Source organism: Carlito syrichta, unplaced genomic scaffold (assembly GCF_000164805.1).
Source record: "Carlito syrichta isolate Samal-C Ts95f unplaced genomic scaffold, Tarsius_syrichta-2.0.1 Scaffold302263, whole genome shotgun sequence".
NCBI classification, from domain to species: Eukaryota; Metazoa; Chordata; class Mammalia; order Primates; family Tarsiidae; genus Carlito; species Carlito syrichta.
In genome coordinates this window covers 173,194-185,604 of record NW_007246359.1, presented here as the reverse complement: position 1 = coordinate 185,604, position 12,411 = coordinate 173,194, and the positions used below count along the sequence as shown (strand labels likewise).

Here is a 12,411-nt window from a genome sequence, read left to right as displayed (position 1 = left end):
GAAATGGGGAACCATGCGAGTGAGCAAATTCAGGAAGTCATTGTGAAAGAAAGCTGGGACGAGATCCGCGGCCAAGTGAGCAGGACACTCTAACAAGTGCCTGCGCGGCCCGCGCCCGGGCGGCGACTGCGGCGACGGCCCCCGGGTCCCCGCGGAGGCGGCGCGGCCGGGGCGGGACGCTGGGCTGCGGCAAGGCGGCGAGCCCGGCCGGGCCGAGGGAGCCCCGGCTCCGAGGTCGCTCTTCGCGCCGGAGGATCGGTCTTGGCTCGCAAAGCGCGACGCACACTTCCACGTGAGTGTTTCCAACCTGAATTTCAGCAGGAGAACTCGGGTAACTGGTGGGTCACAAAGGAAAAATCAAAAAGAGGAGGAGAGAGAAAAGACGAGGCGGCGAAACTTGTTACCCCGGCGTGCTCAGGTCCGCCGCTCCCTTCTGAAGACGCTGAGCGCATTGACCTTGGCCAGCGCCTCCGCCGCCGGGGACCGTGCCGGCAGGTGCAGGGCCAGGCCGGCGCGGGACACTTCGCAGCTGCCCCCCTGTCGCCGGGCAGGATGTTCTAGCTACCGGTCACATTTAAATGTACGATACCCACACGGCGAGATCACAGAAGCCAGCCGTTGTTTGTAAAGAGCTCTCCTTATTTTTGAGGTGCGAGGTTTCGGCTTACGCTACAAAATGATTAGATCGAGTTTGAGCTTGAGTTTTGCAAAATGGGGTTTATCCCGGGTCTGAAAAGTTCGTACTTTTGCTGACTGCAGGTTTGGCTCTCAGGTCACCAAACTGTCTCAGTAAAAACCTCAGGAAGATCAAGGCAGCGGGTCACTCGAGGTTGTATTTGAAATGGATATTAAGAATTTGCCAGACGTCGCTGGTGATCCCTAGGGTTTTTCTTCTAATTTGGAGGCACGGAGTGTGGTCTCTAATGACGAAAACGGTAGCGATTCAGTCGAGTCTACCGGGCACATCTTTGAAATGCGCTCCCATTCTCTCTCGGGGTGAGAGCCCACCCAGAGCGAATGTCAGTGCCGCTTCCTTGCCTAAGTCGCCCACCCGTAATTTCCCACCTAGCTGCAGACAGGATCTTGCAGATTTGAGGTTTCTTGTTTTAAACTTCCAGAGACAAAAAGGCGTTGAAGAAGTATCTCCTTACTCGTCAACTCAACTTGTGTAAGAGGAAAAATTTATGGAAGTTGAAGATATTATGTATGATATTTAAGCTTTCATAGAAATCCAAATCCTTTTAAGGATTGATTCGCTTAGGTTATGAATCGTGGGGGAAGAAACCTTCCAGAAAATGCCCCCTGTCCTCTTGAATTTCTTTCTTTCTTTGTTTAAGATGTTTCTTCAATGAGGTTCATTGTACTCATCTTTTACATGGGATTTCTTAAAGTAACAATTTTAGTGTTATTTATATTGGAATCTGTCAGACTTGTTTCCACAACATACCAGGCTATTTGGTATGTAGCTTAAAATTTAAACAGGGACAAATATTGTGACAGGAAGATTCACCTTCTTACATCAGTATGTTGTAATATGCAGAATGTGTTTAAAGAAATAACATGTAAACATTCATATGATAATGATGTCATATTTATAAAACTATCACATTCTGGTTTGATAGCATATATCTGATTTCAAATTTTACCATGTTCATATGTGCTCATACATTTTTTATGTGAAAAAAAAAAAGAATGCTTCCTAGTCCTACAGTCCACCAGAGCTGGCGACCCAAACATTTTCTTGAGTTAAATGGTTAAGTTTCCTTCCTTTTTTGTTTCATGATGAGAGCTGAATGAAAGGGTTTAGAAACTCTGCCGTGCTTGGTTGTTTAATTTATCTATGTTTTAATTAGAATGCTACATCTTGGAAAACTACATCTCTCCCAAATTTGTAAGCATCCTAATGATAATAGGCCATCTACCCTAGTCTCACAGGAGACTACAGGGAATGCATATAAAAGTGTAGGGGGGGTAGATTCTACCCTTTTGAAGAGTTTTTTGCATGGTCTCCTGAAGAGAAGATTAACTGTAACTATGTTTGTGTTCATTTCCCTTGTTGAAAAATTAAGATCACAGTGACTGTGTTGGCCAAGAGGTCTAAGGGCCCAGTCTTGCTGTAGGCCACTGTGTCTTCCTTCCTTGCTTGACTAGAGGCTTAGAGTTTGAGCATGGTGGTTCTTTGGTTTGAAGAAATTTTTTTCCCCTTGATGTGGATGCGTGTGTCTCATGTTTGTGTGTTTCACATCATGTCGTAACATCTCATCAATATAAATGTCAAAACTTTTGAAATTGCAAGGAATATACTATACACATCACACACGTGTGTACATTTTAAGATTATGTGAGTATTAATAGATTCAAGAAATAAAGAAGTTTCACATGGGATGCACATACACATGGAACATGCACACCACATGGAACGAGAGGCACAAGCCACCCTGGGAACAAGTTTTAACATCAAGCAGACCTGACCTGAGGAGTCCCTCCTTTTTTTTTTTTTTAACCTTTTATGAAAACAAAATAGATTTCTCTATTTATAATGGTAAGCTTAAGGCACAGATGATTCTAGTATTTTGAGCATTTGCCTAATTTTATGTATTCATGTAATGTAACTGTTGTTAACCAAGAATTCGTCAAAGATAGCACCATTTGTGGCATTTTTTTTTCCTCCTCGAATCTTTGGAATTATGAAATAATTAACTGTGAAATAAGTGCTGGTTCTTGTCACATTCTAGGGGAGATTCATGTGGGTGGATCCAGCTCACAGAAGGTAAACCAGGACCCTTTGGGTTCTCTGAAAATTTTTGCCTACTGACACCTCTGCTTTTAAGACTGACAAGCATTTGGGGACACTGTGACTTTTGCTTTTAGTGACAGACCTACTCCAGCTCGTACTCTGCCTGTGAACATTGGTCCCTGTCTGATGTCCTTATATTCATATTTACGAAGACTTCAGATCTGTTTCATTTCATATTTGTGTTGTGTAATTGTCCCATTTTATAGAGAAAACATGAGATATAAAAGCAACAAGTGACCTATCCTTTGAGACTTCCAAGAAAAGAAGCATGAATCCATTTCACATCTTTATACAGATCATTTTATTTTGCTCAGAAAAGGCACATGCACATTTTGATCTAGGTCTTAGAAACGTTGGGTTTCAGAAAATCTGCATTACACACACACACACACAGAGAGAGAGAGAGAGAGAGAGAGAGAGAGAGAGAGAGAGAGAGAGAGAAGGGGAGTGAGAATTACTTAAAATTCAGATGAGGAATGAGGTAGTAGCAAGATTTTGTTAGGGATGTAGGGTACCCCAAACCGAGATATATCAACAGTAATGAAACTGTTTTTTACTGTGGTGCTGACTAAACAAACACTCAGGCTTATTTCTTCATATAGACCATGGCTTTATTATACTTCTTTGCCACTTAATAAATGGCTTAATACTTGGGGTTACCTTCCTACACCTCCTGAAATATAGCCTTAGATTTTCAGTGTCATCACTGTAATAGCTTTTGCTTGACATCATTTTTAAATGTTTAATGATACTCTAACAAATATTATTAAGACATTATGAAACCTTAAGGGTTTATGTGCTGTGTATGATGAGTTACATATAACAGCAAATAAAAGAAAGTTTGCAGAAAGTTTTTAAGTGAAGAAGCAGGTGTCTGCTCTCATTTTGGTTTGTCCCTGGCAGTGACTCCATAGAAGGGCCCAGTCTACAGGCAACTGTCAAATTGTTTCAGTTGATGCTTTTTCCTTCTCATGTTTGTCTGTGATGAATAGGTAGATGCCAGAGGTGTCTTCAGTCAACCACCTGGTGATAAATTGTTAAACATAATGAGCGCCCCAAGTCACAGGTGTGGGGGCCATTTGTCTTCCCTGTTACAGGCCGGGGCCCCATTTCTTTCCTCTCCTGGCCCTGTGCCTTTGGGGAACTCACAATTCCTGTTGACTAAAAGAGTGCCCTTTTCCACCACAAGCCTGACAAATCAGACGTCCACATAATTTCTGAACTCATCTTGGTTAGGACAGGAAGCACAGGCTCCCTTCCTGTCTGTGTTTTCCTGACAGAAAACTATCTTCCCTCCTTTTTTGCATATTTGGCAAGTGGTTCCACCTTTCTCTGTGCCCCAGTGGAGTGTGAAGGCAGTGGTGGAAGCTGTTTGGAGGAGGAGGAGGACACGGAGGCCCTGCCAGCCAGGCACCAGGGTCTGTCCCAGGTTGCTGAGTCAGAGGGGGCTCCGAGCGGCCCTGGGCCCTCAAGGTCTGGACTTGAGAGGGAAAGGCAGCTCCTTAGCCTCCAGTTGGTTGGTGAGTGCCACATGGTTTCTCTGCTGTGCTTGCATGGACTGGAATAGCCAGTGTGTTCTTTCCTCTTCCCTCCTGGAGTTTCCGCAGCGGCGGCCCGGGCCCAGAGTGCCTGCCTGCACCGCTGCGAGGCCAGCTGTCTCGGGTGATGGAGAACATCATTAGGCTCCATCTGCATGCTCTGCTTTCACACCGGCCCCATGCTCCACCTCCTGATGGCTCATGGCGTGGGGCCACAGTTTAACGAATGACTGGAAATGGGCCCTAATTAGTGGGAAAGTGCTTTCTTCATATTTTCTCACTCAAGTGTGCAGTAATTCATTTTTCTTCAGCAATGAGCTCTCTGCTGAAGGCAGTCTGACTCTGTTCCCGCCATTTTGCACCACAAGTTGACTCTAATGGGCAGATGGTTAGGTCTGACCAGAGAGCACTGCAGTTGGAAGGAGGGACTCGGGCTTGCTGTCTGGTCATCCTTTCTTTCCTTTCTTTTCTTCCTTTCTCTTTCCCTCCCCTTTCTTCCCCTCCTCTCCCCTCCCCTCCCCTCTTTCATTCTAGCACTTGTCAGGGTTTTTGCACAGACCAATTACATGTCTAAGAACTGCATAAAGTTTTTTTGAAGGGCCTTATACATATTGAGACAGATTTTTATGCTCCATTTTTGAGATCACACATACTAAAATCTACACTTTAAAGCATTTCCTGTTAGTTTGACACTATTGAACATGAACAGTATAATTTGGATCGGAGTCCTTTTCTCTCTATGAATATCAATTTATCAGTTTTTGATAAGTTTTTGTTGCTGTATCAGCTTTTCGGTGGCAAACTTAGAGCACATAAGATACCTCCCTAGACCTAACGGGAAAATGTTTAGTTTAGAGTCTAGGAGAAATGAAAATGAGGAATTGACCTTTGTAAGCTTGCTTCCGAGGCACTCTGAAGTGTGTTCCCATGCTTTTAATGGAAACTAGAGAGAGCCAGCAACCCCCTAGTGTGAGCCCCACTTTTAACCTGAAAAAGTGACATTTTCCTCCTTCTTTGTGCTGAGTTTTGTGTAGGGCAGAAAATTAAACTGCTATCCAAAGAGACTTATTGTAAAAACATATTGATAAATTGTGTATCCCATTCCATTGCATTAAAACCATGCTGCTAATTGTCTCGAGTTGTTAATGATAAGGTGGTTAATTATCCTTTTAAAAACAGGTTGAAAATTTCTAGTCTCTACTGTGTTTTCCCCCTCGAGTATGAGATAATATATGTTTGCCCGAATCTAAACAGTTTTCACTTTAAGCAGACAGTGCTTTTATAAAATAAATGAAATCTGCTTTACAAAGAACACGTAAAATAAAACATTGAAAATAAATAATTTCAACTTATTTGAGGGCTGCAGAAAAATCTGACTGTAGTGTTTGAAATGAGTGCTCCTGCATTTTGCTCTCTGATGGACATGGGCATTTTTGCCAGTCTGTAGCAACAGACATGCCGATTTTAGTAGCTGTACAGATGAGGAAGTTGTGAGCTCTGTAAGGTTTTACTGATGATCCTTTTCTCCCTGGGTTTGCATGAGGATATTGCAGGCTACAGGTTCAGGATTGCCGAATCTGGTCCAAACTATTCTTGTGGGGCCTGACACCCACGTTTCACCTGGACCTCATTAGGTGATCCATGGTGTGAGCATCAACATCTTAAGGATGCTTCCAGATTTAGGTTAAAGGACAGCTAGTGCTAAGCTCGCTCTCTATCACAGAATACAATAGAAATCTAGGACTTCCTTGCTCACATGCTTCAACTAGAAAACTCACTCAAATTATCAAATGGTTTTCTGTTATTTGGTTTGTTGCCCATAGCAGTCATTGTTACCAAATAATTGGTGCATTCATTTTCTCTTTACTCTCTGAGACAGCTTATTTTGACTTCAACTGAACCCCTTGAGAGTGGGGTGGAAAAGGTGAATTTCCAATGTAATAAAGCTATTAAGAGACCAAGCTATGATTTCAGGAACCTATTTTTGAATCTGCATCCTATATACTAGGAGGGTAGTTGAAAAATGTGAACATGGATTAATTGCTTATAGTTTTTAGGAAACATTTATCACATTTTAATTGGTGATAGTTGACAATTTATTTTGTGGGTGCTTTAAACAGAATTGAGCTCAGTATTCCATTCCTTTAGGGAAAAGCTCCAATCAACCCTAAAACCATGTGGCCTACCCTGACTTGGAGACAACAGTTAGAACTTCTGCATCTCCTCCTCCTCTCTGGGGCAAGGATTAAATATCCCTGATTATATATATAGGTTTGACCAGAGTTGCCTTTTAATTGCAAGCTAAATAGATATGTGTGTAACAATGGATCCTGAAATGTGACTTACATTTTCTCTCTGTGTTTATATCTAGATTTGTAGATCTTGTCTTACCACCAGCTACATGGTAGAGACTACTTCCAAATAAAATTTTTAAAATGATGGTGTTATGGAAAGTGTCCTCAGTGAGCAAATCAATCAATAATGACTTTTCATTAATAAATATACATGTATGGGCTCCCAAGCAGTGGAATGTTCCTATAAAGCTCTACATAATTTTACTTCTTTGGGTCTAAATGAAATACAACTTTTGCCAAATAAACTCATACAAGCACTTCTTTTAACAGAAGTGAAATGGCCTTGCAAAAATTTCAGTGTTACAGGTGCATTGTTTGAAATGTTATGGTATACAAGTGAATTTTTCTACCATGTACAGTTTTAGTTTTGAGTTTTAGAATGTCCAGATGGAATAATTTACTTGTATGTTAAGACAGCTGCACTGCTAAAAAGGCAAGATAAGATATTGTATTTTTTGTGAAATCATATTACCTTGCTGAATAAAAAACTTAACATTGTATTTATTTCTTTTTTTAAAAAATGGAAAAAAAAAGTTTGAAAATAATAGTAGCATAGGAACTGTTCCTGTGCTCCTCTATCTCTTTATTTTATTATAATAAATTACAAAACATCAGCACCTGGGAAATACATGTGTCAATCCTTGTTTGGGGCGGTTTCAATGTTTTTTTAAAGCTGTAAGTCTCCTATGTGTTGCACTTCATTTTGTTGAACAGTTCCTGGCCATGCATGAAAGTCTTCCAAAATTGGTAAGAGGGCAAAAGGAAATTACACACACACACACACACACACACACACACACACACACACACACACATATCCCTTAAGTGATGGAGTGTGAAAAGCCATTTATATTTGAGGAAGCTGCATAGAAAGTGGCCCATGTTGGTGGCCCAAATCAGGAAAAGTATACTTATAAAAGTATCTGTGAATTTTCACTATGTATGCTTCTCCTGTGGCTGCTTATAGACAGAGTGGCTGTGAGTAGTTTGAGGGCCAGTGATGATGGTACTATAGTGTAAACAGGACCCCTCTCCTCTCCATGTGAACAGTGTACACCTGTGAGACAGTATAAGCCACACAATATGCTTGTACTGTTAGGACACTCGTAAGCCACTGGAGATCTAGCTGTGTGCCTGTTGCTGTAACTAACGTGTGGGCACAGAGAACTGTCGCCAATTCTGCTCTATTTTTAAAACTACTTTTCCAATGCAGAATCTACCATCTTTTCTTATACTTCACTTTGAGACAGATGGCTCCTCTGTGGCATTTTAACCTATTTTTGTGGCTCTTTCCATCTGTATTAAATACCTCTTTACTAAAAATTTTCAAGCAGCGTGGCTTTTAGGTGTATTTTAAAAGGCTTCCTTGGTTCCTTTTGACCTCTCCTCTTTTGCATATCAGTTCCTGCCCATTAAAAAAAAATTAATAAAGTGAGGACAGAATTGCACATCTGAGCTGATTTGCCCTCAAAAAGAAGGTTCACAGTAGAACAAACCGCTGGAGGAGTTCTCTGTGGTTCAGTCAGTCGTGGGGGAGGGGTGATGTGAAAGCCAAATTGGATTTCTGCTTTCCTGTTTAAATCTTGTTTTTCATTGTTATTTGCACCAGCAATACTCTGGGGAATAATTGTGAAAATGTGTAGATTGGCAGCTAATTTTTGAAAAATGAAAAGAATCAGAAATGAAATAAGAGTGCCCAGAAGTTTTTATGTTCTCCCAACCTGTTTTGTCAAATTGTTACGAAAACCTATAAAGTCTCTTTGACTGGATACAAAGACTTTGCATATTGCCTTAGCTTTCTCTTGGAGCATTTCCTTTTTTAAAATACAGTGTAATTCACAGTGATATGATAGATTTGCAAAAGTAGAATCTACCAGTCTAGAGATGAAAGGACTTGCCTCTCAGCAGGAATAATAGGTTTTATTAAAGAGGTCAGTGACCTAAGGAACTTTAAATAGATTATAGGCTTGGCCCATGTCTCCCCCACATAAGGACTCCCTTCAGCATAAGCATCATGAGTACTTAAGGAAATCACCCCAAATGTAACATGAAGCTTCATCTGTCAGGGAGGGGGAAAATCAATAGCATGCATTTAAATGACCAGAGCTTAACTCTACCATGGAAGTTTTGTGTTTTTTGTTTGCTTGTTTTATGAAGTTTGCCTTAATTGCCTTATTACAAAGAATGTGCGTAGCTTCTGGTAAAAGTAGCATCATTCCTTGTCTAGCATGTATTTGGAGTTCGTGACCACTGCACTGGGCAGTTTCTGACAGGCAGGAGTGCTGGAGAGAGAAAAATATCACCCTCGGATGGCCACAGGTTCTAATCTCAGCTCTGTTGTTGATTAGATATATTACCTAGGGCAAGTATACCATAAAATGAAATTGATGACACAGATGCCTTGGTAGACTTAATTGGGAGGGTTAGAGATATGCATTTAACAAATATGAATTGAAGGCTTTCTCTGCATTGGTCACTGTGCCATTTGCTCAAACAAACCAGTGGATGAGACAGGCAAGATCCAAGGCTTTCTGAGGCCTAACTGTCCACCTCTTAAATGCCAGGCACTTACTAGGTGGCTTAAATAAAGCTAGCTCACACCAGTATCCACTTCTTTACTGAACCAGTGTCCTTTACTGTTTTTTCGTGGCCTATACAAGGGACTCAAGAAATGTTGTGACATATTACTGGACAAAGAATTACCTATATAGTATCAGAGGAGGGGAACAGCATTTGCTTAAAAAACAAACAAAAGACAGTGCAAGGCACTTGTTTGCAACTGAGAAACACCATGTGTTAGAGTTTGCAGAAGTATCATGTGCCGCCAATGGGCTGACTGCGAGTGACTTTAGGAGTTCATACAGCAAATGTGGCGTCTACATACTTAGCTGTTCATTACTAACCATACGTTTGGCAGCTTGAAAAGTAGTGAAGTTGTGATTCTTGACAGGCATCTGGCTTTTGCTTCTTAGTTCATTCATCAATCTCAGCTCATCAGAATTATGGAAAAGGCCTTGTGTTTCAGGGCACGCCCTGTGAAAAGAAGTGTTCACAGGCACAAAGGAGAGAGGCACTGGGGCAGCTCCAAGGAGCCTGAGGCCTGCCCCATAGGGGCTCCCACAGGCTCCGTGGAGCTCAGGCTGGACTCTGGGTGCTGCAGTGAGAAAGGAGGGCTCTCCTCAGCAAGGCCTGCCAGGGGCCCTCACCTGGAAGCCCTGACTGCCCGGGCCTGTTGGGTGTTTCTCCCCAGGAAGCAGCCAGGTTGCCGGCCTGCCTCATGAGGAAGAAGGCAAGATAAGGGCCAGGAGGCCGTTCACAAAAGGCGCAGCTCCCCTTGGAAGCCACATAGGGACTCAGTCCAAGCTTCCAGCCAGACTGAGACACCTGCTCTGCCTGCCTGGCTCTGGCTCACTTCTTTTGTGCCTCTTCTCCAAAGTTAATGGTATTCTAAGTCACTTCCACTGAAGCTAGGAAAGTAAGCCCTGTTGGACGCATTCTGATCGGAAGGAGAATAGGCAGAGAGAAAGACAGAAACAAAGCGAGGGAGACAGCGGGAGAGAGAGAAGGAGAAAGAGATGAGAGGTGAAGGTGGGAGGAGGGAGTGATGTGGAAGACAGAGGAAAGGCAGAGATAGACTTCAGATTTGCCACCAGAGTTCAGTCCAGAGGGTACTGGAGGGTACCTGGTGGATTGTGACAGCAGCCTCTGCTCCCATACTCCAGGGCCCGGCCACCGACAATTTCCATCACTTGGTCCTGCACTTATCTCCGCATCTGTTTCCCCTTGTGCAAGATTCAGAGCTGCTTGCTCCAAAGAAACAATAAAAACATTCATGGTCATAAGAACTGCACAGGTAAAAGTTAGTTTGCCGATACTGTTGTATTTTCTGCTATCGATTTGTTCAGCTCCTGCCTGAATTCACCTGGGTTTCCTAGACAAGTAGAAAATCACAGGACGTTTCTTTGAAATACTTGTTCCTTCTTGTGTCTCTCTTTGCAGGTCTATTGAGTTGGTTCTCCTTGAGATAATAGTTTGTGGAAACATCATATTTTGCTTTTGTGATTAGCTTCTTTTACTGGATGTAAGTTCCTTTTTAGCTGAGATGCATGAAGCTTGAATTCTGTTTAAGACTTGATGCTTTGCAGTGCTTCCATATGGGAGAGGAGGGTTCAGTAAGTGCTTGATAAAATAAAACGTCACCGGGGTACATGCGTTGATGAGAGTATGGGCCCAAGTGTCCCTTCTGGACTCTCCGGGATGCCTTTCCTAAACTGTGCCTTGGAAGAGACCATGTTTCCTTCCCCTCAGTTTCCCTTTGTAAGATTATTCCTTCAGTCTTTCCCTGAAAGCATAGTCAGTTTTACAAATAAAGTAACTGCCTTTTCATCCCAAGAGATGCAAATTTGGAGTTTGGGGAAGTTTCCAGGTGCTTATCAAGTCACCCTCTATGATGTCAGACAAGTCAGGCCAAGTGCAAACTGAAAACACCATTAAAACTTTTAATGAACATCACTGCAAGCAAAAGGACCTTCTGATCACAAGCCACCAGGCGACTGCACTGGCCCCAATTCCACGAAGGCCCTGCTGCCAGATACTCTTTGGTTGAAATCCTGTGTGAACTTGGAAGTGGTGTGGATTGTGTAACACAGGTCCCTGTGCTGGGATGTGAGATGGCAATAGAATGTTTAGTGGAAAGTCTAGCAGGTGGGTGCTCACTGTGGCGTGGTTGGCCACCCTCTCCCAGTTGCCTCCAAGAGACACGTGCCTGTACTGTTTGGAAGATACCTGCCTAGTGTAAGGGGGTTCCCACAGAGCAGGGTGTGATCTGGGGTTTGGCCCCATGGTAGATCGTCAGGATTCTGGTTTGCAGTGTGTTTCCAGGTCTTACCCCTGAACGTACTAGTGTGTCTGGTGGGACTTAGCTTTAGTCACTTCTGTCTTCATGCAGCAGGCCCAGAGAATACCTGAAACTCCACTGGAAGAGTGTTTTGCAGTGGTGCTTGGGGGTGGGGGGCTTAGCAGGGACTTAGGAAACATTTTTCTTTTAATCTACAGTAACTTGATTATTCCTGCAGTTATTCCCTGAAAGCAAAGTCACTTTTATGAAAACGTCACTGCCATTGGCAGTAGTGGGATTCTGCCTGGGAGGTGGGAGGGATACCTCATCAACGAGGGTACGTGCATAATGAACATTTGTATACTCAACCCTGAATTGTACTCCACATTGTTAAAATAAAAAACTAAACAGAAAAAGTCACTGCTTTCTCATCCCAAGAGATGCAAACAATAGGGTATGAGCTAAATAAATCAACTGACTAGTGCAATGACATTAAAATGACAGTGACATATTTTTTAAAATAAAAAGGTATGTGCAGTATTAAAAATATTTTGAAACAATAAATTTGGAATATATTTGGTGTCTCTTTTTTTTAAAGCACAGAAACAACACGCACAGAAACAAATTTAGTTGTCCTGAATGGCAGAATGTATGGACACTTTCTTGCCTTTAAAAAAAGTTGTAGAAAACTATCATTTATGTAGCAGAAAGTTTAAAGTCACTCTTCTAACAGTGTTGTGTTGGAGTAGTTGCTATGATTTGAGGTCTACATGTTTCACCAGTCACTACAGAGGCTTGTAAGAACTGGTTTGTGATTGGCCGGTGTAGAATACTGTACTCATCTTCAGAAAGCTGAAAGACTCAGTTCTCATATCAGTGCTGCAC

General features: G+C 42.4%; 1 protein-coding gene across 2 annotated transcripts in view; it reads left to right on the top strand.

Moving 5' to 3' along the window:
- Positions 1-12,411, top strand: part of LOC103258489 (DNA-binding protein Ikaros) — a 95,716-nt gene continuing 83,305 nt past the window's right edge. Inside the window, exon 1 of one of the 2 annotated variants that reach the window (XM_008056155.1) lies at positions 1-292. The gene's annotated coding sequence lies outside the window, so the exon portion shown is untranslated. Of the gene's footprint in view, positions 293-4,108; positions 4,318-12,411 lie in introns of those variants that run through there. The other variant, XM_008056156.1, reaches the window with a different exon arrangement.